At 36.4% G+C, this 26,416-nt stretch overlaps 1 protein-coding gene across 3 annotated transcripts in view; it reads left to right on the forward strand.

Annotated features, from left to right (window-relative positions):
• LOC133525708 (uncharacterized) overlaps positions 1-26,416 on the forward strand; it is a 352,002-nt gene that overhangs the window by 12,792 nt on the left and 312,794 nt on the right. The window lies entirely within an intron of this gene.

A 26,416-nucleotide genomic window follows, 5' to 3' on the forward strand; every position in this document is an offset into this window, starting at 1 on the left:
TATCGTTAAGAGATTCATTATACAAATAACAAGTGCGCCTAAAGAAAGAGTTTTTAGCATACTGTGTGCCACAGGAGGAAATAGAAAATGTGGGTTTAGAACGTGAGTGGAAACGAGAGATTTTGAAGGAAACGCTATCTAATAAAAGGTTAGAATCTATGTGATTTCTAATAATTTTAAATAAAAATAAAACATCTAGATATGCTCTTCTTTTCTCCAATGGAGGGAGACTATGTTTAGCTGCTGACGAAAAATAATCACCTATAACTGTGATTATTTTTCGTCAGCAGCTAAACATAGTCTCCCTCCATTGGAGAAAAGAAGAGCATATCTAGATGTTTTATTTGGCCGGTTCTGTAATCAAGGGACTTACAAAAAATTTTCTGAATCCTTTCAAGTCGTGACTTATGAATGCCAAAATGTGGGCTCCAAACAACACTGCCAAACTCCAAAATACTACGGACGAAAGAGTAATACAAAACTTTTAACGTGAATGTACTTTTGAATGGTTTACTTAAACGCAAAATCATTCCTAATTTTTTATATGCTCTCGCCACAATATTATCTATGTGTTCAACAAAGGAGAGTTTAGCATCCAGAGTAATCCCTAAATCTCGGATCGACGACACCCGTGAGACACTGCCACCAGCTAACTTATAATCGAAAGTTATAGGATTATGTTTACGGGAAAATGTGATAGTGTAGCATTTCTCAGCGTTTAGAATTAAGTGATTTCGCTGACAATAGTCCTCAAATTGTGACAAATCGGATTGTAACGCAACACAATCATCATAATTCCTAATAGTCTTATATATTTTTGTGTCGTCTGCATAAAGTATGTGGGATGAAGACTGAAAGATAGTATCAATATCATTTACATATAGGACAAATAGAAAAGGCCCCAGGTGAGAGCCCTGGGGAACCCCTGAGGGAACGGGTAGAAACTTCGACCTATGACCCTTGAGTGCAACCGCCTGACTTCTATTACTAATGTAAGACTTTAACCACCTAAAGAGGTCACCGTGTATGCCGATCCTGAAAAGCTTCTGAAGTAAAATTGAATGATCTATTTTATCGAAGCATTTAGAGATATCGGTATACACGGCGTCCACTTGATAACCGGCATCCAAAGCATTAATAATATGGTCGGTATAGGTGACTAGGTTAGTGTCGACGCTTCTACCTTTGAAAAAACCATGTTGATGCACAGAAATGTGTCGAGAGACCACAGCAGTCATTTCATTCGTTACAATTTTTTCGAAAACCTTAGCGAATACGCAAAGTTTCGAAATTGGTCGATAAAGCTTAATATTATGTTTATCACCGCCTTTGTGCACCGGTGTAATGATAGCCTGCTTCCAGATGCTAGGGACAATACCTTCACTGAGAGACTTTCTGAAAAGTTTAGCCAAGGGAGCCGCCAGCTCAACGTAAAGTTTAGAAACTAATAATGGATGAATGTTATCAAAACCTGCACCCTTATTAACACATAAGTTTTTTAAATGCTTGTATACTAAATCATCAGTAATATTAATACTAGAAATATCTACAGAAGGGGACGAAGGCTGAGGAGAAGGAAGTCGTGATTGATTACAACCAGAGACAAAAACAGAACTGAAATAATTGTTAAAGAGATCACAAATAACATTGCCTTCGGAGGAGGATTTATCATTAAAATACATGTTAGAAGGTATTTCATTTGCAGAAAATTTTGACTTAATAAAACTCCAAAAATATTTAGGTGAAGAAGTAATTTTCTTTTCACTGAGGGCAATGTATTTAGTATAGCAATCTTTACTAAGTTTCTTTTCCCTTTTTCTTAGTAATTTAAACTCAGCATAATCAATAACGTTATTATATTTTTTCCACCTAGCATGAGCATTCAATTTGTTTTTAATAATTTTAATTAAAGGTCTGTTATACCAGGGAGGATATCTAGAAGTTGAGCAAACCTTACGCTTTGGAACGAAATCATTAACCAAAGTGTTAAGAATAGAGTAAAAGTAACTTGTGGCACTTTCCGTGTCCATATCGTCGATCACAGACCAGTCCACATCGGAGATACCTTGCCGTATACTATCATAGTTGGCTAAATGATAAAGATATTTATAATGCGCTATGGAATTTAAAGACTTCATTAATGACAAAGGAAAAGAAATAACTAACGATTTATGATGTACATCTTCTTGTGTAAGAGGAGATAAACAGGCTGATACCTCACAACCAACATTACTCATTATATTTCTGTATAGCGCTCTTTGTGTTACATCTGCTCATAATTCTTTCTTCTCTTTTATGTCACGAATAATGCCTAGCCGTTATAAAAAACCACTCATGTCATATTTTATCAGCCTTTCGATTATTCTTGACTCGAGACAAGATTCACTCCAACCTTCTTTTGTTTTTAGTTGTATAAACCTACGAATAAAACATGTTGACTACATTTTTTTTTATTACGATTTTGAGAAAAGCACTTAGCCATATCTATTCCTATCTCATTTCATTTATTTCCCACATATAAGCTTACAGTATTTCACCAACACGTTTACATGGTATACAATAAAAAAACTTGAAACTAAACAGTTGTAATGTTGTGTGTGTGATGCATGTTATGTACATAACATGCATAACACAGACAAATTTAATATAGAATTGAAGATTATTAAAAGGCAATTACAAAAATGTCAACAAAATGATTAATATTGTTAAGTAAATAAATCACATATACAAATTACGAGTATTTATTAATAAGTCTGAAAAATTATTAAAAAAATAAGTCAATAAAAAAAAGTAAATAACAACAGTACATTTACACAGAATCAAGAATAGGCATGACAGCTTTAAAGAAATCTGGCAAATTTGCGCTGCACTTTTTAAAGCATGAGCGTATACTTGGCCTCATGCGGATCACACACGATAGCACCATAGTCCAACCGACTCCGAACATAGGCAAAATAGAGCGTCAACGCTGGCCTGAGACTTGCAAATTGGGCAGCTGTTTTAATAACAAATCCTAACGTTATACACGCAGTTTTACAAGTCACAGTCATATGCTCACGAAAGTCAAGTTGGGTATCCATAATGAGCCCAAAATCCCGTATGTTAGAAACCCTTTCCAGCTCAGCACTGTTCAGGTGATAGGGTGTTTTGCCCTAGAAAAAGTGATCACTTTACATTTATTCGTACTTATATATCCGGAAACATAAAAACAAACAAACGTACACGGCTGAAAATGGTTTTATTGTTTTTCAAAGTATTCCCCTTGATGATCTATGCACTTTTGCATTCGTGTGAACCAATTTTTGACGCACTTCTGCCACTCCGCCTGAGGTACCTCCATAACGTGTTGTTTGAATGCGTCGACAGCATCTTCAGCGGTCGAAAATCGTTGACCGCGTAATTTATTTTTTATATTGGGAAATAAATAAAAATCATTGGGTGCCAAGTTAGGGCTGTACGGCGGATGACCCGTTAATTCCACATTTTGACCTTCCAAAAATAGAGTTGTTTCGCGTGACGTATGACAGCTGGCATTGTCATGATGAAGAATGATTCTTCGTCGCTGGTTAGTTTTACGAATTTGTTCAAATACTTCCGGTAAGCAAATGGTCGTGTACCAATCTGAATTAACCGTTTTATGGTTTTCTAGTGGCACTGTAGCTACATGGCCATTAATACCGAAGAAGCAGGCCACCATTTGTTTCAATGTACTTTTTGCACGAGTAACTTTCGTAGTGTTCGGCTCATTTTGAAACACCCATACCGTTGATTGTTGCTTCGTTTCGGGATCGTATGCATAGATCCAGGATTCGTCACCTGTACAGATGTTATAAACGGCCTTTGAGTCACCACGGTTACATTTTTTAAACATTTTATTGCACCATTCGACGCGAGCATCTTTTTGCTCCTTAGTTAAGTTGTGCGGTATCCAACGCGAACAATTTTTTTTTACAGCTAAATGATCATGTAATATGCTATTAATGCTAGTCTTATAAATACCCAGAGTCGCCTCTATCTCGCGGTACGTAACATGTCGGTCGTCCATTATAAGTTTTCGCACAGCCTCAATATTTTGTGGTACAACGACCGATTTCGGGCGACCTGCCTTAACTTCGTCCGTAAGCATACTACGTCCACGATTGAACTCACTAAACCAGTGATGCACAGTAGTTTTAGATGGAGCTTCATCACCAAAAGTTGAAGTTAGTTGATCTATGCACTGTTGTTGCGTTAAACCACGCCGAAAATCATAATAAATCATAGCACGAATATTTTCACGAGTGAGTTCCAATCTTGCAGCGAGATGACATTTCAAAACCCGTCAAAAACAAAACACTAGCGTTAATAAGAAAGAAAAAATGCCAGTTCTTAAAAAAGTTCAAATTTTACCATGGAGGTCAAATATACTATTTAAGAAGATTGTAATCCCGGTTTCCGGATATATAAATAGCAGCCCTCGTAGTACATTGTGCAACGAGGGGAGTAAGTGAAATTTTGGATACGAGGGTGATTATTAAAGACCCGAGTTTGCAATATTCTTACCCTCGAAATTACACACAATGTTTTTCATCACACTTGCGAAGAAAAAACTAAATTTTAAACGAAATAATTCTTAAATACGGTGACATATCAAACATTCCTCCGCCATTTTGTAATTTCTTGACAGGTTAGCATCGAGGTCACAGACCTATTCCGCATTCAGCCACGATTGAAAATTATGTAAAAATATTTTAAACGGCTGTTAAATCAATCAAATTATTTCATTTTAAACATAAACAAAAATATTAAATTATAAACGTCAGCATTTTCAAACTAAAACTCATTTGTGCTACTTGGTGTGTATGAATAAGTGACGTAATTAAAAGAAAAAAGATATAACTCTAGGGAGTTATCCCTAGCTAGCCAGTACTCCCTAGGGGGAGTTATAGCTTTTTTTCACAATACTTAACTCCCGTGGGAACAAAATAGGCCTTTGTCCTTCAGTACACCTGCAGGAGATAAGAACTTTTCGAGCAAGTGTGATGAAAAAAGAATTACAGTGAATAGTTATATATCCGTCTATATCTAATTGGCCTGCAACTCTTCGTTTCCCGGCCTATATAGTAATGTACTATTACCTATGTCTATGCTAGTGGTGTTATGAATCGTATGAGTATATTATGTTCAATCTAAATATTGACTTTTGCCCTTACATAATTGAAATTTAAATTACAAGTGTTTACGTGACGAGTCACAAACACACACAACCAAAGATCACAAACCCTTGTCAAGCTGAAAGCTATCTATCTTCCATTTTATACGTAGGTTCAATGGACAATGCTGTGGGTTACTCATTGTGTTGAAAGGTCTGTTGACACGACAGACATAGTTTTCCACCAGAAATCATCTTATGGACTTTAAAATAAATAACTACTATGTATTGAGTAAATTGTTACATAAAGAACTTTAAGTGAAATATATACGTTCATTTAAGACGCCTATATGACTCAACATTGCCTTTCCATGTATGTGGAAACTGTTATTAGGCCTATTGCAATATTTTCATCAGTTAGTATGCAGTCCATGAGCAGATTTTTGAATTCCGAACGCTCGATTTCGTCACTCGAAAATCTGTGGAAAACGGCGAAATGCTTCTTTTGAAATACGAGCGATAGACATTGGTTTATGTTATTGAACCCTCGTTTTCAATTCTATTAGTAGAATTTAAATGCCTAGTAGTGAAGATAGTATTAACGGGAGAACACGAAATCGAGCGATCAAAATTTAAAAATGTGACATTACAAACGTCATATTTTGATAGAAATTTAAGGTTACACTTTGTCATTGAAAATGTCATGAAGACTTAAGCTTCGTCGTCGAAAGTCCGACTCTGTAAATATAAGGCTTAATAGATCGTGTCATTCACGAAGACGCGTGCCTTGACTTGTATTGTCGAGTTATCAAAGCTTAGATTTGACGAATCTGCGTGTCAGTATGGATGACATGAACTATACCTATCTAATGCAATCTATTACAGTGAAACCTCAATAACTTAAAAACCTCTATAAGTTAATAGAATGTTGTGTTCCCTTCCCCTCGGAGACGAAAACTTCGTTTACTTCAAGTACAAAATCTTTACAACATAAACTTCAGACCTCAGTAACTTAAAGTTTTGTTTTGACAACCTCTATAACAAAGTAAACGCTATCATAAATTCATTGTAAGTAGGTATTTAACATTCATAAATCAAATGAAAGGTCCTGATGAGAAATTTGTTATTATTGTGTTCAAGCGTTGACCGGATGGCTAGAAGTTTTAACTGTACTCTTATTATCTATGTTTAAAATCATTGAACTACCTACTACCTGAGGTCTAAGTATCGTAACTTGTTTGGATCATTAGTTAGTTTCTTGTCGTTCTCTGCGAAGCAATCGAAGCAGTGAAAAGTGCCTCGAAAGGGAGAGACGTCGCATCCCAGTTTGGAGTACCTACATGAAAGTACACTTTCAATCATATTGAAGAATGAAACTAAACTGTTGAAGAAACAGCAATCTGGTGAAAGTCTTTTATGTAAAACACGAAATATTTTCGAATTCTAATGTTAGCATAGAACAGCTTAGTGTTTGTTTACATGGTTTAAGCTGTCGACCTCCATTAACAAAAATACAAGCAAATCGGAACTCGCTAACTTACCTTCTCAATAAGTAAAAAATTGGATAACTGAAAGTTTATAATTATAACGTTTCCGTTGGACTTTAAGTTATCCAGGTTTTTATTACATTTTGGTACAAAATGTAATAAAAATCCTAACGCCCGTTTTTTTCAGTATGCTCCAAGAAATAGTGACGCTGCGCGGTGAGCTTCATACATGTAAAAACTATACGAGAATATCTAACTCACTTCGAGGCCATCTCATAATCGGTTAAAAATAGCCTACTAAGTCTTTATACCATGCACGTGTATGCACCGAAGAAGTCAGTTCGGACATATTTAAATGGGTAATTGAAAATGTTTCATAAGTTTCATAACGCTTTGTCCTATAGTCTTATTCACATAGCTTGAGTACGGTGAAAGCTGTCGCCTCAATACTTAGGTATATATATATTTTGCGTTTTAAGACTTAAGGTTATAAATTGTATGGAGATGACCCGTCATCTCACCCAAGCTATGTGAAAAATACTATAACTGAACGACAGAACGATCGATGTGATTGATATGTTACGCGATCTCGCACGTCGTGTTATGTCCTAAATGAGCGAAACAATCCGAATAATTGATACAGGTTATAACAGATGTCTATGTGCTAAGCTTTCGTCACATCACGCATTGCAATTTGCACTAGACAAGCTTAAAAAACCAAAAGTCTGAAATACATAAATGTAGAATTGTTACTTTTTTCTACTGTGAGTTTTGAGACAAGACAAGTAATATAAATATAATATATATCAGCATAAAATAGATATCAGCATATTTTACCCCGTTAATTGTGGAACTCTTAAAGGTTCAAATCTATAAATATAAGATGTCACGCGTTTAGCTTATTAAAGACGAGGCTTAAATTAGATAACATGTGGTACACGATTGTGCGAGCATTATCTACTATTTGTACCTTTGTTCGTGTAAGCCCGTAGACGCAGCATCGCAAAGGCTTTTGAAGTTTGCTGACAGTGTAATATGACGCTAATATTGTATTAAATGGCAACAGCGTCATGCTAAACTAACTCATACGTCTACTATAACATATGCCCACATAGTTAGACAATCTCTTTGTTTTATGGACATACACTACCCACGTTCTCATATCTATGTAACATAAAAAACCATAGCTACTAAAATTCGATAGAGAAGTATTTCGTTATACCTACTTGGGCCACACTCCCACAATCTCATTGACAAATCAATAGGTATTAGTCAATGTTCGACGTTGGTATACCTAACGCATAATAATTAAGAAAGAAGTAGTTAGTGACTGATTACAACCAAGGTAAAGAGTACAATTTTTTTTTTAATATTAATTACGTAACCGTAACCTAAAGTAACATAAATCACCGTGTATGGTACCCACGGCTCAGAAGTTACCATAATTGAAATATTTTATTACAAACCGTGATCTATATTTTGTAAGTTTTCGTTTATAATATGTTACGGTAAAGTTAATACTAAAATGACAGTAAATAATATGATATAATACAACATATAATCAAAATACCACATGTCATACTGAATAGGAGCTGTAGCTGCATCCAGTGCTTCTGAAAAGGGCCTACTGCTAGTACCCTCACTTCGGACACGGTGCTATTGGTACTGCCACGAACACGCTTGCAGCATTTTTCTACTGAACTGCTATGGAAACATTAGACCAAGTAATACCTAGAGCAGGTATCTTAGTTTTCTCCGGACTTCTGAGCTTCTGAGCGCCAGCATCTAGCGGACTTCTTAGCGCGTGAGTCCCGCCATCTCCAAACTCATACGCAAAGACACAGCTTTAATTTCACTTAACTTAAACAAATAATTAATTAAGTAATCATGTTCCTTTATCATACAATACACATCGTTGTGTGTTCTCTAAGTTACATAAATCACCCAAATAAATTTATTAGGTTATTTTAGATAGGTATTACGAAAATATCAATATTGTTATATTATACTTATTTAAATTTAGTCACGTGATTTGATCCATAATTTATCAGCTGAGTTGCAATGCCGCCTAATCACTTTCATGCACATGCAGGTGATTATATTATTATGTGTTATTAAATATCTATCGCTTATAAATTAACCTAACGTGTCGCTAGACGCCACACAAACGCTCAGTGAGTGTATAAAAAGACACCTTAGAAATATCAGGAAAAAATAGTAAATCAACAATTTTCTAACCGAACTTCACAACACTAGACGACCGCGACCCTAATTTAAATAATTAGTCACGCAAAGGTTTAAAAGTGGTTACACATATATTACGGATTAATTGTTTAAGTGATTACATTCAAATTACAGCATTATAGTATCTAAGAAACATAAATAAAGTTTAAGTTAACCGTCGGGGCGCATCCTAAGGCAATAAAATAATTTAAAATTCAAATGAACGTTCGCGATTGACGTACAAGATTACGGTTTCAGAGATAATAGTTTTAGATGAACCGAAAGTCGGCGAACGAATCAATCTCCATGAAAAGGCCAAGGTGGATGAGCACATTACCTAAGTGCCCATTCTTAATATTTATTGTGCGATTTGCAATGAATTACTTAACTTAGTAAATATCAAGTACTATGAAGGTATTAAATATCTACAAGGACAAACTGCCAAAAATATGTACCTATACACGACCTTATACATATTTTGGCACTTTGTCCGTGTCGATATTTAATCCTTGACGGTACCAGTGCAAATATAACGTGATCCCACAAATAAAGAACCAATTCAGTTACACTATTTGTTTGGAAACTGCGAAAGAAATGTAGCTGTAGGAATAAATCTTTCATATGAACATCCCACCCAGTTACATTGTTTATCGTTTGAACATAAACCGAGTATCATCATCTATGAAGGCGTCTCCAAGGTTGGGATCAGTATTATTTGCTTTGAAATGTGAAGTAAGTATCTACTGCATGTTTAGAGCTGCGTTTGTAGCATTGTCTGGAGTTACCCACTTAAAAAATTGGTCTAAATAATATAGCAATCAAGGCTATATGTGCATTCGTTTGGCACGCCAAGCCCTACAGCAGTATTTGTCCCGATAGTAAAAGTGACATAAATATACTAAACTCTATTAAAGTAGATACCTATATTTTTTTTTAATACAACCTATTATTGATATAATATAATATTACTGTGTGCACAATGCACAGATTAATCAATAATTACTCGTATTGAGTACATTTGTAAAAATAGTTATTTAATTACGTTTGTATTTGTAAGCTTTTTGTAATTTGTAAACTAGAGCAATGAAGTTTAAAATAATACCCTGTTCACTAATCAAGAATACTTATATTACCTCAAATTGCTCCATATTTTTTTGGGTTATCCTATCCAATATGGCGCACCAGTAGACACTTTCATTAAGTTCGCTACGTAGGTGGTCTGCTGTTCACTTAGTATGCCGCACAATACGCGGTTGTCATAACACGTTCGAAAGTAATTTGAACTCAGTTCTATCCAAGCTTCACAAATTTATCTCATTTTGACATCATTCGTATCTCATCTCGGTCTTACTTGTGTATTGGTGCGAGCGAGATGCGCTGCGAGTAGTGTAAAAACGTGATAAAACGTGTAAAGTTAGAATAGCCTGATCTCTTACGCCGATTTGTAACACACGAACATAAGATTTACTGCCGCAAACTGTCGCAAAAAACTACCGAAATCCTATTTCATTTACCAAGAAATCGTATATTTAACGCTCATAGAGGTTAAAATTACAGAAACACAGCCAACACAGCCCATTCGAAAACGAAGCCAATTTGTTTTGTCAACTCTTTTACCGCTTTAGATCGGAAATATATATATATATATTTATAATCTCATTATTCCTATATTTTATATTCCCTATACTGGGCACTAAAAACTGTCATAAGTTATGCTTAATATTTGTGCTTAAATATTATGATGTATTGATGTATCTCCAGGAAAAGATGGATGACATTACGGTATAAAAACAAGATAATTTATTATCTTTTCATCCAAAACCGAACTACCGGCTAACCTCTAAAACCTTGATCTTATTATTATTTAAGTCTCTGAAAGAGAAAATTCTCGACTAAGATGCTTGAATATAAAGATAGGAAAAGGCGAGGATGAGCAATTTTTTCGCTTGTCTCTGCTTATTTTCCTGTTCACTGGGCGCCAAAAGCCTAAGTACACTTCTTTAGATCAATTATGAAATTATTCCAATGAATTATGGCTATTATGAGATAAAACAGACGGGAATATCATACATTTGGCACTGAATGGCGGAGATGCGTTTATAATGAGTTTGTATGTTTTTGCATGACGACCATTCTGGCCGAGTGGGTAGTGTACTGTTCTGGTTCTGGGTTCAAATCCCGGTAAGGCTATTTATTTATGTAATGAGCACGAATATTTGTTCCTGAGTCTAGGGTAATTTCTATAGGTATATCTATGTTTTTTGAGTACCCACAACACAAGCCTTCTTGAGCTTACTGTGGGCTCAGTCAATTTGTATAATAGTGTCCTATAATATTTCTTTATTGCTTTCAATTAATTTTAAAACAACATAAATTGATTTAAAGAAGAAACAAAGAAACTATCAATAAAGTTAACTATAAATAAAACTAAACCTAAACTAACCTCTAAAAACTAGTCAAACAACCCATCCGCATCGCTCCCAACGCAAAGGTGCCCATCACGCTTGCTGCGTTTCCGCGTTGAACCGCGATGGACAACCTTTGCGCCAGGAACGACCCGGAGCGGGGGTCGAGACCCCTCTCCTGCAAGTGGAAAAGAATTCCCTCCTTTTTTTATTTATTATTTATTGCATGAATGTTCCTAATAAAGAATGGTTATCTTCAAATAGACCAGGTTCGTTGCGATTTTTTTTGCAGAAGCCATAATAACCTCTGATAATTTTGAGATACTTTTAACTCACTAGCTGGCGCTGTTGTAATTTTGACAAAATAGGTATATTATTCTAAACAGTCTCATGGGAATTGCACGTATGGATCATTTTGTTTCATATTTTGAACCTATAATTTAGTTGCTTGTACATACTTATGTAAATTCACGAAAGCGATCTCAAACAACTAGTCAGTGTGCAAGCCTGTCTGGTTAAGTAACGTGTGACAATGGTGAAGTTTAATATTGAAATCAATAATAAATGTGCATGTTAGGTATGCGTGGCTTGTAAATAAATGCACTTGCATAATCAGCCTATAACGCAAGGGAAGTGCGTAATAACCGGCGGGGAATGGCCGAGCATTCTGATTGGCTGCGCAAACGCACGCTAGACGGTCTTGTGTGAACCAATGTAATATGACCTTAAGACGATTGTGGGTCGTCCATAAAAATAGGGTTATAGGGTTTTCCATAAAAACGTCTCCAAAAAAGAGAGGAATCTCTGGATATTGAATTTATGAAAAAAATACACAAAAATTAAAAAAAATACACAATTTATAGTATTCATATCCACAGGGGAAAACAGCGACTAGGTATGATTGGAGGAGTGGTCACGTCACTTCGTCCCCTTTTGTTACGGATCTGAAGAGGTTAAAGTTCAATTTTGAGGTAGTTTTGATACCGACTTCTGCCGTGCATCTCGCGAAAAGTAAATAAATAGTAACTTGGGGTAAGTGAGAAATTAAACTAAAGAAAATTAATTAAAAGATTTTCCCGCCACAATCATAACAGGCAGCCGTTTGGCGAGCTGTAGATAATTTGCGTCACTTTTTAAGATAAGATATCATTTATTGCATAATTATAGGTGTACAGGTTATAATAGATATTTTGGTAGTATCGCTATAATTTGCCTGCCAGGCGTACAATATAATTTTACTTAAATCTAGATGAACTATTTACAATGTTTGTATTTGTCATATTTTTTCTTTCAGCTATGTTTTACATAAAAAGGAAACAAGGCAAGTGCTTATCATATTACTAAGCTGTAGAGAAATCTATATTGAAAAAGTCATTTACATTGTGAGGCATTCTCTTTTTCAGTACTTGTATTAAAGATTTTTTAAACGCCTTTATATCCTGATCTTTAATTGAGTCATCACAGCTAAAGCATCAAGCTTTTATTATAATAGGCGGTTTTTACGGGAATTTTTGGGAGTATCTCATACTTATTTTGATTATTTCGGGGCAAGTTTTTTTCTATTTTTCTAAAGAGATTTAAATTTTCTTTTACAAATATGCACGCTTCCAATATAAATATAGAGGGGAATGTTAAGATGCCAAGTTTATTGAATAAAGGCTTGCAACTATCAGTATGTCTTGCTCTTGCAATAGATCGAACACATTTCTTTTGTAGAATAAACACATCATTTTTATTACATGAATTAATTATAGACGATACTTGGCTATGATTTGCACAAAATTATCTTCGAAGGTGTGTTATTTGAACCAAATTGATAACAATCCAAAATCGAGTTCTATGGACGGTTAAACGCCTTGCCACTGCTTACTGGGGCCCTAGCCAAGACGACTATCGTTGATAGAAAATGACAATTGAAACTTAAATACCTAATGTTTGGAAATAGTCTCGTAATTTTTCGTAGCATCTGTGTCATCTCGATACATTGTATCTTTCGTTTAGCGTTTGTCGATGGACAATTGGACAGTTGTAATCTTGGTAAGAATACAGTTTCGTCTCAGCCTACGACTCGCCCGCTCTTGGCAAGCGGTTGCAATGAGCCCTTGCTCACACGTCGCTTCATAACATTTGCATTCATTTCCACTGACGGAGTTTCCATCTTTCCGCTAATTCCTTACTGAGTTCCATTCAAGGGCTTAACTTGGCAAATTTGTTCTTTACCATCCTTAAGATGGCATCTGTTTTAAATAATGTTATTTCGTAAAAACAAGATTCGTAAGGCCGTAATTAAATTAAGTCACAGACAATGAGGGATATTTTTTTTAAATGTAGTTAGCGAGAGCTCTCATTTTTTCTGAATGTGTAAATAAGTTGGCGAGAGGTCGCACAGGACCGAGAAAAGTGGCGCTGTCTTGTGTCGGAGGCCAAGTCTCATTTTGGGTCGCTGAGCCAACGGAGTAAGTAAGTAAGTAAGTAAATAAGTACCGATAAAGATAACGGTAGTAATTGTATCATAAGCTGTAACGTACTTTATCAAAAACTTAGTATGGAAATTCTATGCAAATATTTGCCGTTTAGTGTAACTAAATGGCTGAACTCATTGAGTAATTAAAATAAACTAAACTTAAGTAATCAAGAAATAAATGTTAATCAATATCCTAAAACCGATTTTATTTTTACAAAACGTGTAACATATTTAGTTCTTTAGCAAGTCCTAAATATTTTGTTACTGTTATCACTGTCATGCAATCATTTATTTCAGTGTAGATTGGAAAGTTTAGCTTACTCTCACTTGATTTAAGGTATTTATACCAAAGATTGCATTAGCATTGAATTGGTGCTTGGAGTTGGTAGATGAATGCAGACGCAGGTAAATGCCGATGCTCGGTTTAAGTCACCTCCGAGAGTTATAGTCAGGCAGTTAACGGGAACTTGATAGTTTACGCTAGCTGCATGCGTGACTTGTCCAAGTTGTCCAAGTTACAAGATATCTGGGGTTTAGTCAAGTACGATTGTCATCTTGGCTAGGCCCCTAATAAATTCTTCTGGAACGTAAGGAATTTTGGTAAATTAGTGAAAATTAAGACCGTAATGGGAAATATAATTCTGAAAATACCATGTGGTCTTCAGTGTAGTTAAAATTAAAAGCGAGCGCCAAAAATATTACGGCATTTGGATAGCGACGTTGCTGCAGCAGCGTTGGTGTGGACGATGTCACTAAAATTCCATGTTCCTCGCCATGCGTTTTCATCGCTGGTATTCCCCCACGCATATCGCACATGGCCAATACGAGTAATATGTTATACGACCAAGTTGAGTGTGTAACCGCGACATAATATTATAAAATAAAATCATCGCATCTCGCGTAACCATATCAGTTAGAACAATGGGCTAGTTAGGCACAGTTGATCAGTTTTATGCACTTAACCACGCCGGTGCCGGTATGATTGTGTTTAACAGCAAATGATCACGTGTGGATTCGCGGCTTGGCGATTCGCATGATTTACCGTAGGCGCTAATCGGTTTACAACTTTACACAGCGGATATGGGGGTTGTCTGTAAGAGATTGCTTTTAGCGATAAGACTGCCTTAACTGCCTGCGGGAGTTTTCTACGTCTTGGTTTAATTATTTTAGTGAAGAGTGCCGAAAATAATTTGTGTTTAAAATTAATATATTATGAGGTATATAATCCAATTGTAAACAATTGAATTACCTTAATGTTGGCATAAACACCTATTAGTAACTCTTACTAAACGAAAAAAAGTTTTTGCGACATAAAAGATATCTAAATAAATAAATATCTGGGGACAATCTTGCACAAACCGTCCTAGCCCCAAACTAAGCAAAGCTTGTACTATGGGTACTAGGCGACGATATACATACGTATATAAATAAATATATACATAGAAAACTTCCATAACTCAGGAACAAATATCTGTGTTCATCAGGCAAATAAATTCCCTTACCGGGATTCGAACCCGGGACCATCGGCTTCATAGGTCACCCACTAAGCCAGACCGGTCATCAAAATATAACATCAAATATTTAAATAAATATGCGTAACATAAGTACATACCCGTAGGATACACAAAATTATCATATATATTTTGTAATAAAATTTACTAATTACATCCAAATAGAGACACTAAACGGCAAAAGTTTGATCAACGACTAAACTTGCTCAATGACACCTCATAAATTTTCAAGAACCTTGCAAATTTAAGTTAAAAGGCTTTACGGCCATGAATAAAACGTGTCGAGGGTATTCTAGTAAGTTTTCGAGTTAACTTCTCATTAAGTGGGGCTGGAATTTTATATGTGCCCACGTTTCCCGTTGTTCGCTTCATTGCGATTTAATACAGAAAGAACATTATTAACGTAGCATTCGTGTCGTGTCTTTCGGCTTTATTTATACGGCTTTTGGCATTATTAATTTTAGTTGAGCTGCTATTATGCCATTGTTAAACGCAAAGTTTAGATAATACATAATTATGAGTTTAAGTTAAGACTAATAAGTTTTTCGGATTCTTAGATTGTACTATATAAGTTTATAATTGGAGGAGAATGGTTACAGCGATTCTAACATAGGTGGTGTAACTGTAACAATGGCTTTTCTTTCTTTCTAAATATTTTTTTTACAAATTCGGTAAATCTGCGCGGTAATTTTAAATTATAAAAGGATCAGTCGCGGTATCCCAATCAAGTTCTTACAAACAATGAGGCCGATTTTGAAGATAGGATCAAAAATTTCCAAACAAGATTTACAAATTTGAACCGCATTGAATATTTCATTTTATTCCCTATTACCTCAGTAATATACATACACAACAGGGCACTATTATTAAGGCAATCAATCCGAAGGGTATTAGTGCGAATACCACTTTACACATGACCGAACCTTTTATCCACCCATGACATTAATATACGCCGATGTATTATTGTGGAAATATTACTCTATTACTCTAGTCTCTGCAGAGGTTATCTCATAGATAGAACCAATTTCAGGCAGAAGATCTATCTAGATATACACCTAGATATTCAACAAAGCATTCCGTCCTTCAGAGTTAGACCTATCTTAAGAGAGGTAATTTATTTGTCTGCTACATTGTGTTGTAAGTTACGGTCGAATTAAGGACGATATGAATATATACGAACTGGTGAGGTCAAGATAAACTTTCTTGACCTGAAAGTGTAACCTTGGATCTATTTCTACGTATGTCTGAACTGAATTTAGTTAACAAATAAGTGACAAGTGATATCAAATTAAAAGCGAGAATAGAGCGGATAGGATGTTTTTAAGACATTATGGACTTAAATGGAATGCGGGTTGTTGTATGTTCCAGTAGCATTCACAATGCCTGAAACCTCTTTATATTGCCAATTACTTTTTTCGTTCAGTGTAAATAGTAGGTTAGTGTGCGACCCAAGCTTAGTTGGTATTAAATATATGATTAAATGTATAAAAATGTTAGCTTTTACCGTTATACGCAATGTGCATTTTTAGGTAATAGCATACATATTAGGTAACATTGTTCATAGTGACCGTTAGGGATTAACCTGTAAAAGTATTGTATAATGTCTAATCCTTTCTTTTGTCGGCACTGGCCCTTTGTCTTTTAATCTTTCTTTGTTTTATTTGTTTACACCGGTGTAAGAATATTATTAACAGGTAATAAACTAATTTATAGCAAGCGTGGAAACATGCTTAGTTATTGCCATATGGCAAAACCGTTATTGGTCCTGTACCGTTATTTGCTAAGCCCGATAATGCATTACCTGCAAAAGTGACGGGCACCAAAATCGCGGGAGTCAGGAATCAGTTATGAGTTTTTTGTGTTAGTTTCGTTTTTTAAATGTTAATGTATACTAATTATTTCTACCGCGTAATTTTTTATTTATTTGAGCAAACTCAATACCTTCGTACATATACCAAACCCCACTACTTAAGTAGTAGTATAGGTCTCTCAAGCGTTGTGCCACACCGGAACGGAACATTTCATGAAAAATTAACTAAAATCAAAGTTCCAAAACACACTTCTCTTCCTCCTGCCCTTATCCCACGTTATGTGGGGTCGGCACAACATGTTCTTCTCTTCCATTCTCCTCTATCTTGAAAAGTTCCAAAACACACATCAACACATAAGTTTGTATGTTATAAAGTGCGAATAGCCGGCTAAACGACTATTATTTTCCAGCAGCAAATCTTTTGATAAAGCATACTACCATTTCCGAGCGTGAGAGTAAATCTCTCAAGCGCTAGTTTGTCACCCTGGCTGGCCAGAATCGTTACTCTTGTCTAACATTAACTGGGCAAATTTATTGCCACTTACCCTAACACGTGGCGAGATCGATTGACCGACTCCTACTAGAATATAAATTGCTTCCATAGAAACATGAATTCATAACAGTTTTTACTGCCACTTCCTGATGTAATATATTCCTTAGTTCCTCTTTGTCACATTTTATTGGCTTGTAAGTTGTAAAATAAGGCTTACGTATAATATGTTTCTACGCAAAAGGTGTTGTAAAATGAGTAGGTAAAAAGGGTTTTAGTACTTTTACACTTTTTATATGTCTTAGTTTACTTGGTTAAAGTAATTTGTGCCGGCCCTTATTTGTTTTTTTTTTCTAGCCCATTACTTAAGTAGGTACATTAGCATTACTTATCTTAAATCGTTTATTATTACAAAAGCTAAGAAATAAGCATTTGGTGGCCCTGCGTCATTGAGAGTGAGCAAGGCCGTTTAGTAAATATGAGGCAGGTATCTCATCCCCAAAAAAACCTTAATATAGGTATATACGGTGTGGAATATAGTCATAGTACAAAGAGTGAGAGAACCACACACGCGCTGATATGCAAGCCAAGCTGGACGACCTTCGAAGTGAGGCAATGAAGACGGGACTCAAAGTTAACATCCGGAAGACCCAGGAGATGAGGTGCAGGGCGACAAGTACCGTGCCGCTCCTTATTGGCACAGAGGCTGTGGAGCAAGTCCACAAAGGACAATGGGCACTTTTGTATGGGGAGTGTCCCATGGATGTATACTGTTGAGACATATGTCGTTTTAAAGCTCTTAATCGTAGTATTATTTTATTGTATGGCACCAACCTTGGACAACTTGCAGGGACCGAGCTATATAAAAAAAGAAGTTGCGCATATAAGCAGTTATATTTCCTTATACGCGGGATATAAAAAGTTTTAGCGTATTTTATTCGAAAGAATATAAAAAATGCTTTATGTTTTTTGTATCAACACCAATGATAAAGTATTTAAAGGGACACAATGAACAGTTTTAAAAAATCGTCATTCTAAAAATTACTTGATACACAGCGAAATAAGAGTGTATACAAATGCCATGTATATCATGTGAAAAGTATTTTTATAAGCTATTTTTCGTATAATATAACTGGGGTCAAATCGTTGCAGGGACCAAAATAAAACCATTTAATGAGTTAATTAATTGTAGTTAATTACGCCTTAACTTTTCTACTCAACGCCAGATGTCGCTCTAAAGCAAAATTCTACTTGACGTAAAACATTTATACATCGCGGTAATCTCGTCAGTCTTACTCCATCATTTTAAAAAGTATAGACTAGTTTATGGATTTCTAAAGTTATGTCAAGATGACTCTGAATGTAATATTGTCAACAATAATTGTCAAAACACGCAATTTAAAATATTCAACATTGTAATTACAAAATAGTATATTTCTAATACGCTATAATTTTCTCCAATCGAAAGGCACTCCATTCCATTGATCTCAGAGAGTATGCTCCTTGATGATCTTCACTATTCATGGGGTAGGTAAGATCAAAGTATTATTTTTTCTCGTATAGCTGCTATATAGCGTTCGACTCCATGGAAAATAAAGGCTCCAAATTATATAAAAAATGTAGCATATATACAAAGTGCAATTTAGATAGTATTCCAGAAAAAAATGCGCCTATGTAAATGCTGAAAAGTTTCCTATCGTATTGTCGAACAAATTCATATCTACTTCTGATCTACGCGACCTTAGAAGTTTGGATTGTCCTACCTAATCATTTTACATTTTATTGTTTTCAGAACAAGAATTATTTTACTTCCCACTGTCTATGTAAGGGGACTTAGAGCGGATTCATACTTTACTATACGTGTCGTGTCGAATGATAGTCCCTATGTCAGTTTCTCCAATTCTATTTTGCGTAGGATAAGTTAAAAAAATAATTAAAAATATGTGTTACCGTATTTTTATTCGTGAAATGTTACGTATATTTCTAAGTTAATGATTGTACTATACTTCCAAAAATATGTCTGACAAACATTTTATATGAAAGCCATTTTCCATGTAAAAATGAACTGTTATAGGGACCATCTTTTAGTACGGTCGCCAAGCCGCTCCGAGGCCAGATTTAATTGACTCAGCTCGGCCTTACCCACAACCGGTATCAATGTGTTCGGACAGTTCTCCTGATCACCGTACATGCAGTAGTAAAGCGGAAAAATGGTGGAGGGGATAGTAATGACGTCACAAAGATGGCGGCCGGACCTATTCTTTTTGGCGGTGTATCTCGAAAACCACTTAACCGATTTTAATCATCGAGATGTCAAATAATAGCTTATATTATGGAGATTATTTCCTTTTCTACAAACATTTACGTGAAACCTATAGGAAAAAAAATAATCACAAAAAACAGTTTTTTTATAAAATTATTATTTTTTATTTTGTAAAAATCTCCGTAAATATTAGCATTTCGCAAATTTTGTTTAATATAAAACATATTGCTTCATTATCAAGGAATATAATGAGCCTTAAAACATACAGATCGAGTAATAAACAATGAAGCTACACTCATTTATTTGCGCATGGGTAACGATAACTGGCTTTTACCGGTCGAAACTGTGGTGACTGTTACGATACGTATTGAATGGAATTTATAGAGTATCGGTTTTAATTACTGAAATTATAATTAAAATTATAAAAACCAGTCCCAATAATGTTACCTTACTTCGACGTTTAGTCTCTTTTTTCGTCTTAATCATAGGTAGGTACATATTTCTTTTTACTTAAAAATTTTATACAGGGTGAACTTTTAACCACCAGTCATACTCTGCGCAGCGACTTTATAGGTCATACTTAACAACTTTTACTATGGGACCAATTCCGAAATCGCGAAAAAAATTTTGACTGTCCCATATAAAGGTGCGACCAACTTTACCAGACCAACACTTTTCCAAACTGAGCTACAGCTGTCCGATGAAGTTAAGTACTTAGGACTAACTCTCGACAATAAACACAATTGGAACAACCACATCAACAAACGGATAGACAAGGCGGGAGTTGTCTTCTGGCAGTGCAGAAGGATGATTGGTAAGAGGTGGGGACTCAACCCGAAAATTACCCTCTGGCTCTATAAGACGATAATCCGCCCCTTACTCTGTTACGGTGCTCTGGTTTGGTGGCCAAGAACAAACCTAGGCAACGTACGAGACAAACTACAAAGACTTCAAAGGCTCGTATGCGCGGCCACCACTGGCTGCACGAGGTCTACCCCGACTGCAGCCATGGAGGTCATGCTAAACCTTCCACCGCTGCACCTACACATACAGCAAGAGGCCAGTCTCTCAGCGGTAAGGTTGCGAACCCTCAAGATATGGTCTAACATCACAGGAGCTCTTCACACAAAATGCCTGGAAAAGGTGTATGACGAATTTCCAGTGCTTAGGTCAGGCACGGACCGGATTCACAAACAAGCTATCTTCGATAAAAGGTACAAAATAAAGTTATATGAGGACGACAATCATGAAGGATTCAATCCCCGGGAGCTGAGAATCTTCACTGATGGGTCCAAAACAGAAGCGGATCGGGCTCTGGAACCTTCTCAGAAGACCTGAACATGTCGATCACCACTCCGCTAGGAGCCCATAACTCGGTATTCCAAGCTGAGTGCATGGGCATCATAAACGCGGCGGCTGCCATCACTGCAAGGAAGGTAGTAGGATCCTCCATCCGCATACTCTCCGACAGTAGAGCAGTCTTAATGGCTCTAAATAGCCATATAGTTACATCCAAACTTATACACGAATGCCACGAACGACTAATGGAGGTATGTCATAATAACAAGATCACCCTACAATGGATCAAGGGACACAGTGGATCCCGAGGTAACGATGCTGCGGACGAGCTTGCCAAGCAAGGATCGAATGCGGGGGCGATTGGTCCGGAACCGATTCTTCCGATACCATTTAGCAAGGTACGCTCAATGCTGCTGGCACGTACAGGGAAACTACACACAGAACACTGGCTGAACCAGACTGGATGCAGACAGGCAAAAGAAGCCATGCCTGGCATCAACGGAAAACTCACAAGGGCGCTCCTGCAACTAGGGAAGGTCCGACTGAGTATGGTAACCAGTGTCATAACAGGTCATGGACTATTTAACAAACATCTTTTCACAACAGGTGTCACAGACAGTCCCCTGTACCGAGGTTGCATGGAGACAGAAGAAACAGCCTCTCACGTGGTGCTGGAATGCAGCGGAGTGACTCCATACAGGGCTAAACATCTCGGATCTCCGAGAGACCTCCCCGAGGTCCTACTCAACATCAAAGGTTTGATAGGATTCCTCGAGGAGCTGGGCTGGCAGGACTAGCCCACCCCCAACATATCACGCAAAATAGGCGCAAGTCGTCGAGTTGCGGAAAAATCGCCCGAATACAATACAATACAATACAAGGTGCGACCAGACCGCAGCTTAAAAAACGGTCACGATACGGAATCGCAGTGACGCGTCGTATGCGTACCGTTTTTGACGCATGCTCCCCACACCGCTGTTTAAAAAACGGTGACGGTACGGAATCGCAGTGACGTGCTTCACGCGAATCTTTTTTGTTCGCAAAACAGTTGCGTCTTTTACGTCACCGGTACGGTGTCTGCCATAAGATCTCCGTGTAATATTTTTTGCGATTTTTACGCAGTTCAATTTACGGTGCGTCAGCTTATTTTAAGCAGCGGTGTGGCGAGCATGCGTCATGGACCCGGGTACGTCCTTAAACTACGTCCAAAAGAGAGGTATGAGCATTGTGAATGTCATCTCGCTTTGTGTGGTAGGGCACAGCCAGTGGGTGTCATTCCAGATCCAAATTTTCTTGCGTGATTCGGCATTGGTCCCATAATAAAAGTTGTTCAGTATGACCTGTAAAGTCACTGCGCAGAGTATGGCTGGTGGTTAAAATTTCATCTTATACCTATATTCGACACAAGTAGTAAGTACTTACAGACCAACTATGATACACATTTTGCCTGTATAGTGATACATAGTGAATAAATTAATACCTGATTTAAAAAATAAAACAAAAATAACAAATAGCATGTTATTTAATTCAGTAATCACTAATCAGTCTTAAACAATGAACATCATACTTTTAGATTAGACAACAAAATGTATATTTATACTGTGTTTCGACTTGAAAGATTTTACTGCTTTAAAACATAAGACAAACCTACCAACCAAATGTATAAAAAAAATGTTTTTTGTGATTATTATTTTCCTATAGGTTTCACGTAAATGTTTGTAAAAAGGAAATAATCTCCATAATATAAGCTATTAGTTGACACCTCGATGAATACAATCGGTTAAGTGGTTTTCGAGATACACCGCCAAAAAGAATAGGTCCGGACGCCATCTTTGTGACGTCATTACTATCCCCTCCCACCATTTTTCCGCTTTACTACCGCATGTACGGTGATCAGGAGAAACGCCCGAACACATTGATACCGGTTGTGGGTAAGGCCGAGCTGAGTCAATTAAATCTGGCCTCGGAGCGGCTTGGGGACTACTAATAGTAAAAGTTGTTCAGTATGACCTATAAAGTCGCTGCGCAGAGTATGACTGGTGGTTAAAAGTTCACCCTGTATAAATTTTTTAAGTAAAAAGAAATATGTACCTACCTATGATTAAGACGAAAAAAGAGACTAAACGTCGAAGTAAGGTAACATTATTGTGTCTGGTTTTTATAATTGTCATTATAATTTCAGGAATTAAAACCGATACTCTATAAATTCCATTCAATACGTATCGTAACAGTCACCACAGTTTCGACCGGTAAAAGCCAGTTATGGTTACCCATGCGCAAATAAATGAGTGTAGCTTCATTGTTTATTACTCGATCTGTATGTTTTAAGGCTCATTATATTCCTTGATAATGAAGCAATATGTTTTATATTAAACAAAATTTGCGAAATGCTAATATTTACGGAGATTTTTACAAAATAAAAAATAATAATTTTATAAAAAAACTGTTTTTTGTGATTATTTTTTTTCCTATAGGTTTCACGTAAATGTTTGTAGAAAAGGAAATAATCTCCATAATATAAGCTATTATTTGACACCTCGATGATTAAAATCGGTTAAGTGGTTTTCGAGATACACCGCCAAAAAGAATAGGTCCGGCCGCCATCTTTGTGACGTCATTACTATCCCCTCCACCATTTTTCCGCTTTACTACCGCATGTACGGTAATCAGGAGAACTGTCCGAACACATTGATACCGGTTGTGGGTAAGGCCGAGCCGAGTCAATTAAATCGTGTTTCTAGAGGGCTTTTGAGATTTGGCGACCGTACTATTTTGAATTTATGATAATTTATTCATATTTTAATGTACTCGGGTAATATTGCAGGCATTATATCAGCACCAAATAAATGCTGTGAACCAGATATATATTAAGTGGCGAATAACGTTTCCAAATCGCATTTTCTTTTGACATATTTTTCTTTTTTTTTGCTCTTTTTTTCACGACCGGTTTGGCCTAGTAAGTCGATGATCCTGGGTTTGAATCCCGGTAAGGGCATTTATTTGTGTGATGAGCACAGATATTTGTTCCTGAGTCATGGATGTTTTCTATGTATTTAAGTATTTGTATATTATATATTATTATGTCGTTGTATGAGTACTCACAAAACAAGCCTTCTCGGCTTGCCGTGGGACTCAGTTAATTTGTGTAAGAATGTCCCTATAATATTTATTTATTGTTATTATTATTGTATGTCCGGTAACAGAACTCCCCAGGAGCACTCGGGTGTGTAAGGTCGCTACTCCCCAACTTATTATAATTGTTATTACTTTCAGCATTTTTAAGTTGTTCATCGGACACTGAGGCCATTGAAGTTTCAAGCTGGCGGCATCAAAATGGAGTACCTAGGTACTGTTTCAAATAAATGGGTGGTAAGTAAGTACATTTGGTGAAGTGGAACTGCTGATGTTGATCAGAAACGGAACTCTTCCACGCGCGTGATTTGTCTTCTTTGTTAAGTTTGTAGTGAGTAAGTTTCAAGTACCAAGGTTTTTAGGAACCTTTGTGTCAAGGTAAAGGTCTGACGATGGGTTCCATGAGGAAGCGAGGGAACACCTCAAATCTTATAGGCATATAGTCATTTTGGATTTTCATCAATACCTTAAGCTTTTTCATTCCCACTAGTGGCATTTAATGAAGTGGAACTACTGATGTTGACCAAAACGGAACTCTTGAACGCGCGAGATTTTTCTTCTTTGTTTTTTTTTATGATATAAGAGGCAAACGAGCAGACGTCACACCTGATGGTAAGCGATTACCGCCGCCCATGGACACCTGCTAAACCATAGGGGTTGTAAGTTCGGTGCTGGCCTTTAAGATTGGAATACGCTGTTTTCTTAAAGTTTTAAATGTCGTATTGGTCCGGAAATACCGCAGGCAACAGATCATTTCATAGTTTAGCTGTATGAGGCAGGAAGTTTCTAGAGAAATGCACAGTTGAGGACTGCCAACCATCTAAGTGGTGAAAATAAAAATGTTGTAGCGTAGAGCGATGACGAAAAGAGGCGGCAAGGATTAATCCGAGCAATTCGATGGAACACTCGCCGTAATAAATTTGTCCTGATAAGTTTGTAGAAAGTAAGGTTGTTAAAAAACATCTGTGTCTAGATCCAGGTCTGATAGATACCTCAAACCTTATAGAAATACATATAGTTTTTTTTGGATTTACATCAATATCTTTGGGCGTTTTATTAAAAAAAAAGCTACATTTATTCAAGTGGAACTGCTGATATGTTCCAGAACGGAACTTTTCAACGCACACGTTTTGTATTCTTTATTAAGCTTGTAGTGAGTAAGGTTCTTAAGGTGTACTTAATACATCAATGTCCAGTTCTGATGATGGGTTTCATGAAGAATCGAGGGAATTCCTAAAATCTTTTAGACATACATGTAATAATTTCTGGGATTTTATTTACATATCAAGCATTATTATTAAAAAAGTGTCATTTGACTAAAAGTAACAGCTGATGTTGACCAGAATGGAACTCACCAACTCGCGCGCGATTTGTTTTATTAGTTAAGTTTGTAGCAAGTAAGTTTTAAGTATTAAGGTTTCTAGGAACATTTGTGTCAAGGTAAAGGTCTGATGATGGGTCCCATGAAGAATCGAGGGAATTTCTTAAATGCTATAGGCATATATGTAGTACTTATTGGATTTTCATCAACATATTATCAACTTTTATTCACAAAAGTGACATATGATGATGTGGAACTACTGATGTTGACCAGAACGGAACTCCAACGCGTGCAATTTTTCTTCGTTAAGTTTGTAGCAAGTAAGGTTCTTAAGAAACATTTTTGTCAAAGTACAGTTCTGATGATGGGTTTCATGAAGAATCGAGGGAATTCCTAAAATCTTATAGGCATACATGTAATAATTTCTGGGATTTTATTTACATATCAAGCATTTTTATTAAAAAATTATCATTTGACTAAGTGTAACAGCTGATGTTGACCAGAATGGAACTCGCCAACTCGCGCGCGATTTGTTTTATTAGTTAAATTTGTAGCAAGTAAGTTTTAAGTACTAAGGTTTTTAGGAACATTCGTGTCAAGGTAAAGGTCTGATGATGGGTCCCATGAAGAATCGAGGGCATTTCTTAAATGTTATAGGTATATATATAGTACTTATTGGATTTTCATCAACATATTATCAAGTCTTATTCACAAAAGTGACATTTGATGATGTGGAACTACTGATGTTGACCAAAACGGAACTCCAACGCGCGCAATTTTTCTTCGTTGTTAAGTTTGTAGCGAGTAAGGTTCTCAAGAAACATTTTTGTCGAAGTACAGTTCTGATGATCTGTCTCATGAGAAAGCGAGGGAACTCCTC

This window comes from Cydia pomonella, chromosome 15 (assembly GCF_033807575.1).
Source record: "Cydia pomonella isolate Wapato2018A chromosome 15, ilCydPomo1, whole genome shotgun sequence".
Taxonomy (NCBI): domain Eukaryota; kingdom Metazoa; phylum Arthropoda; class Insecta; order Lepidoptera; family Tortricidae; genus Cydia; species Cydia pomonella.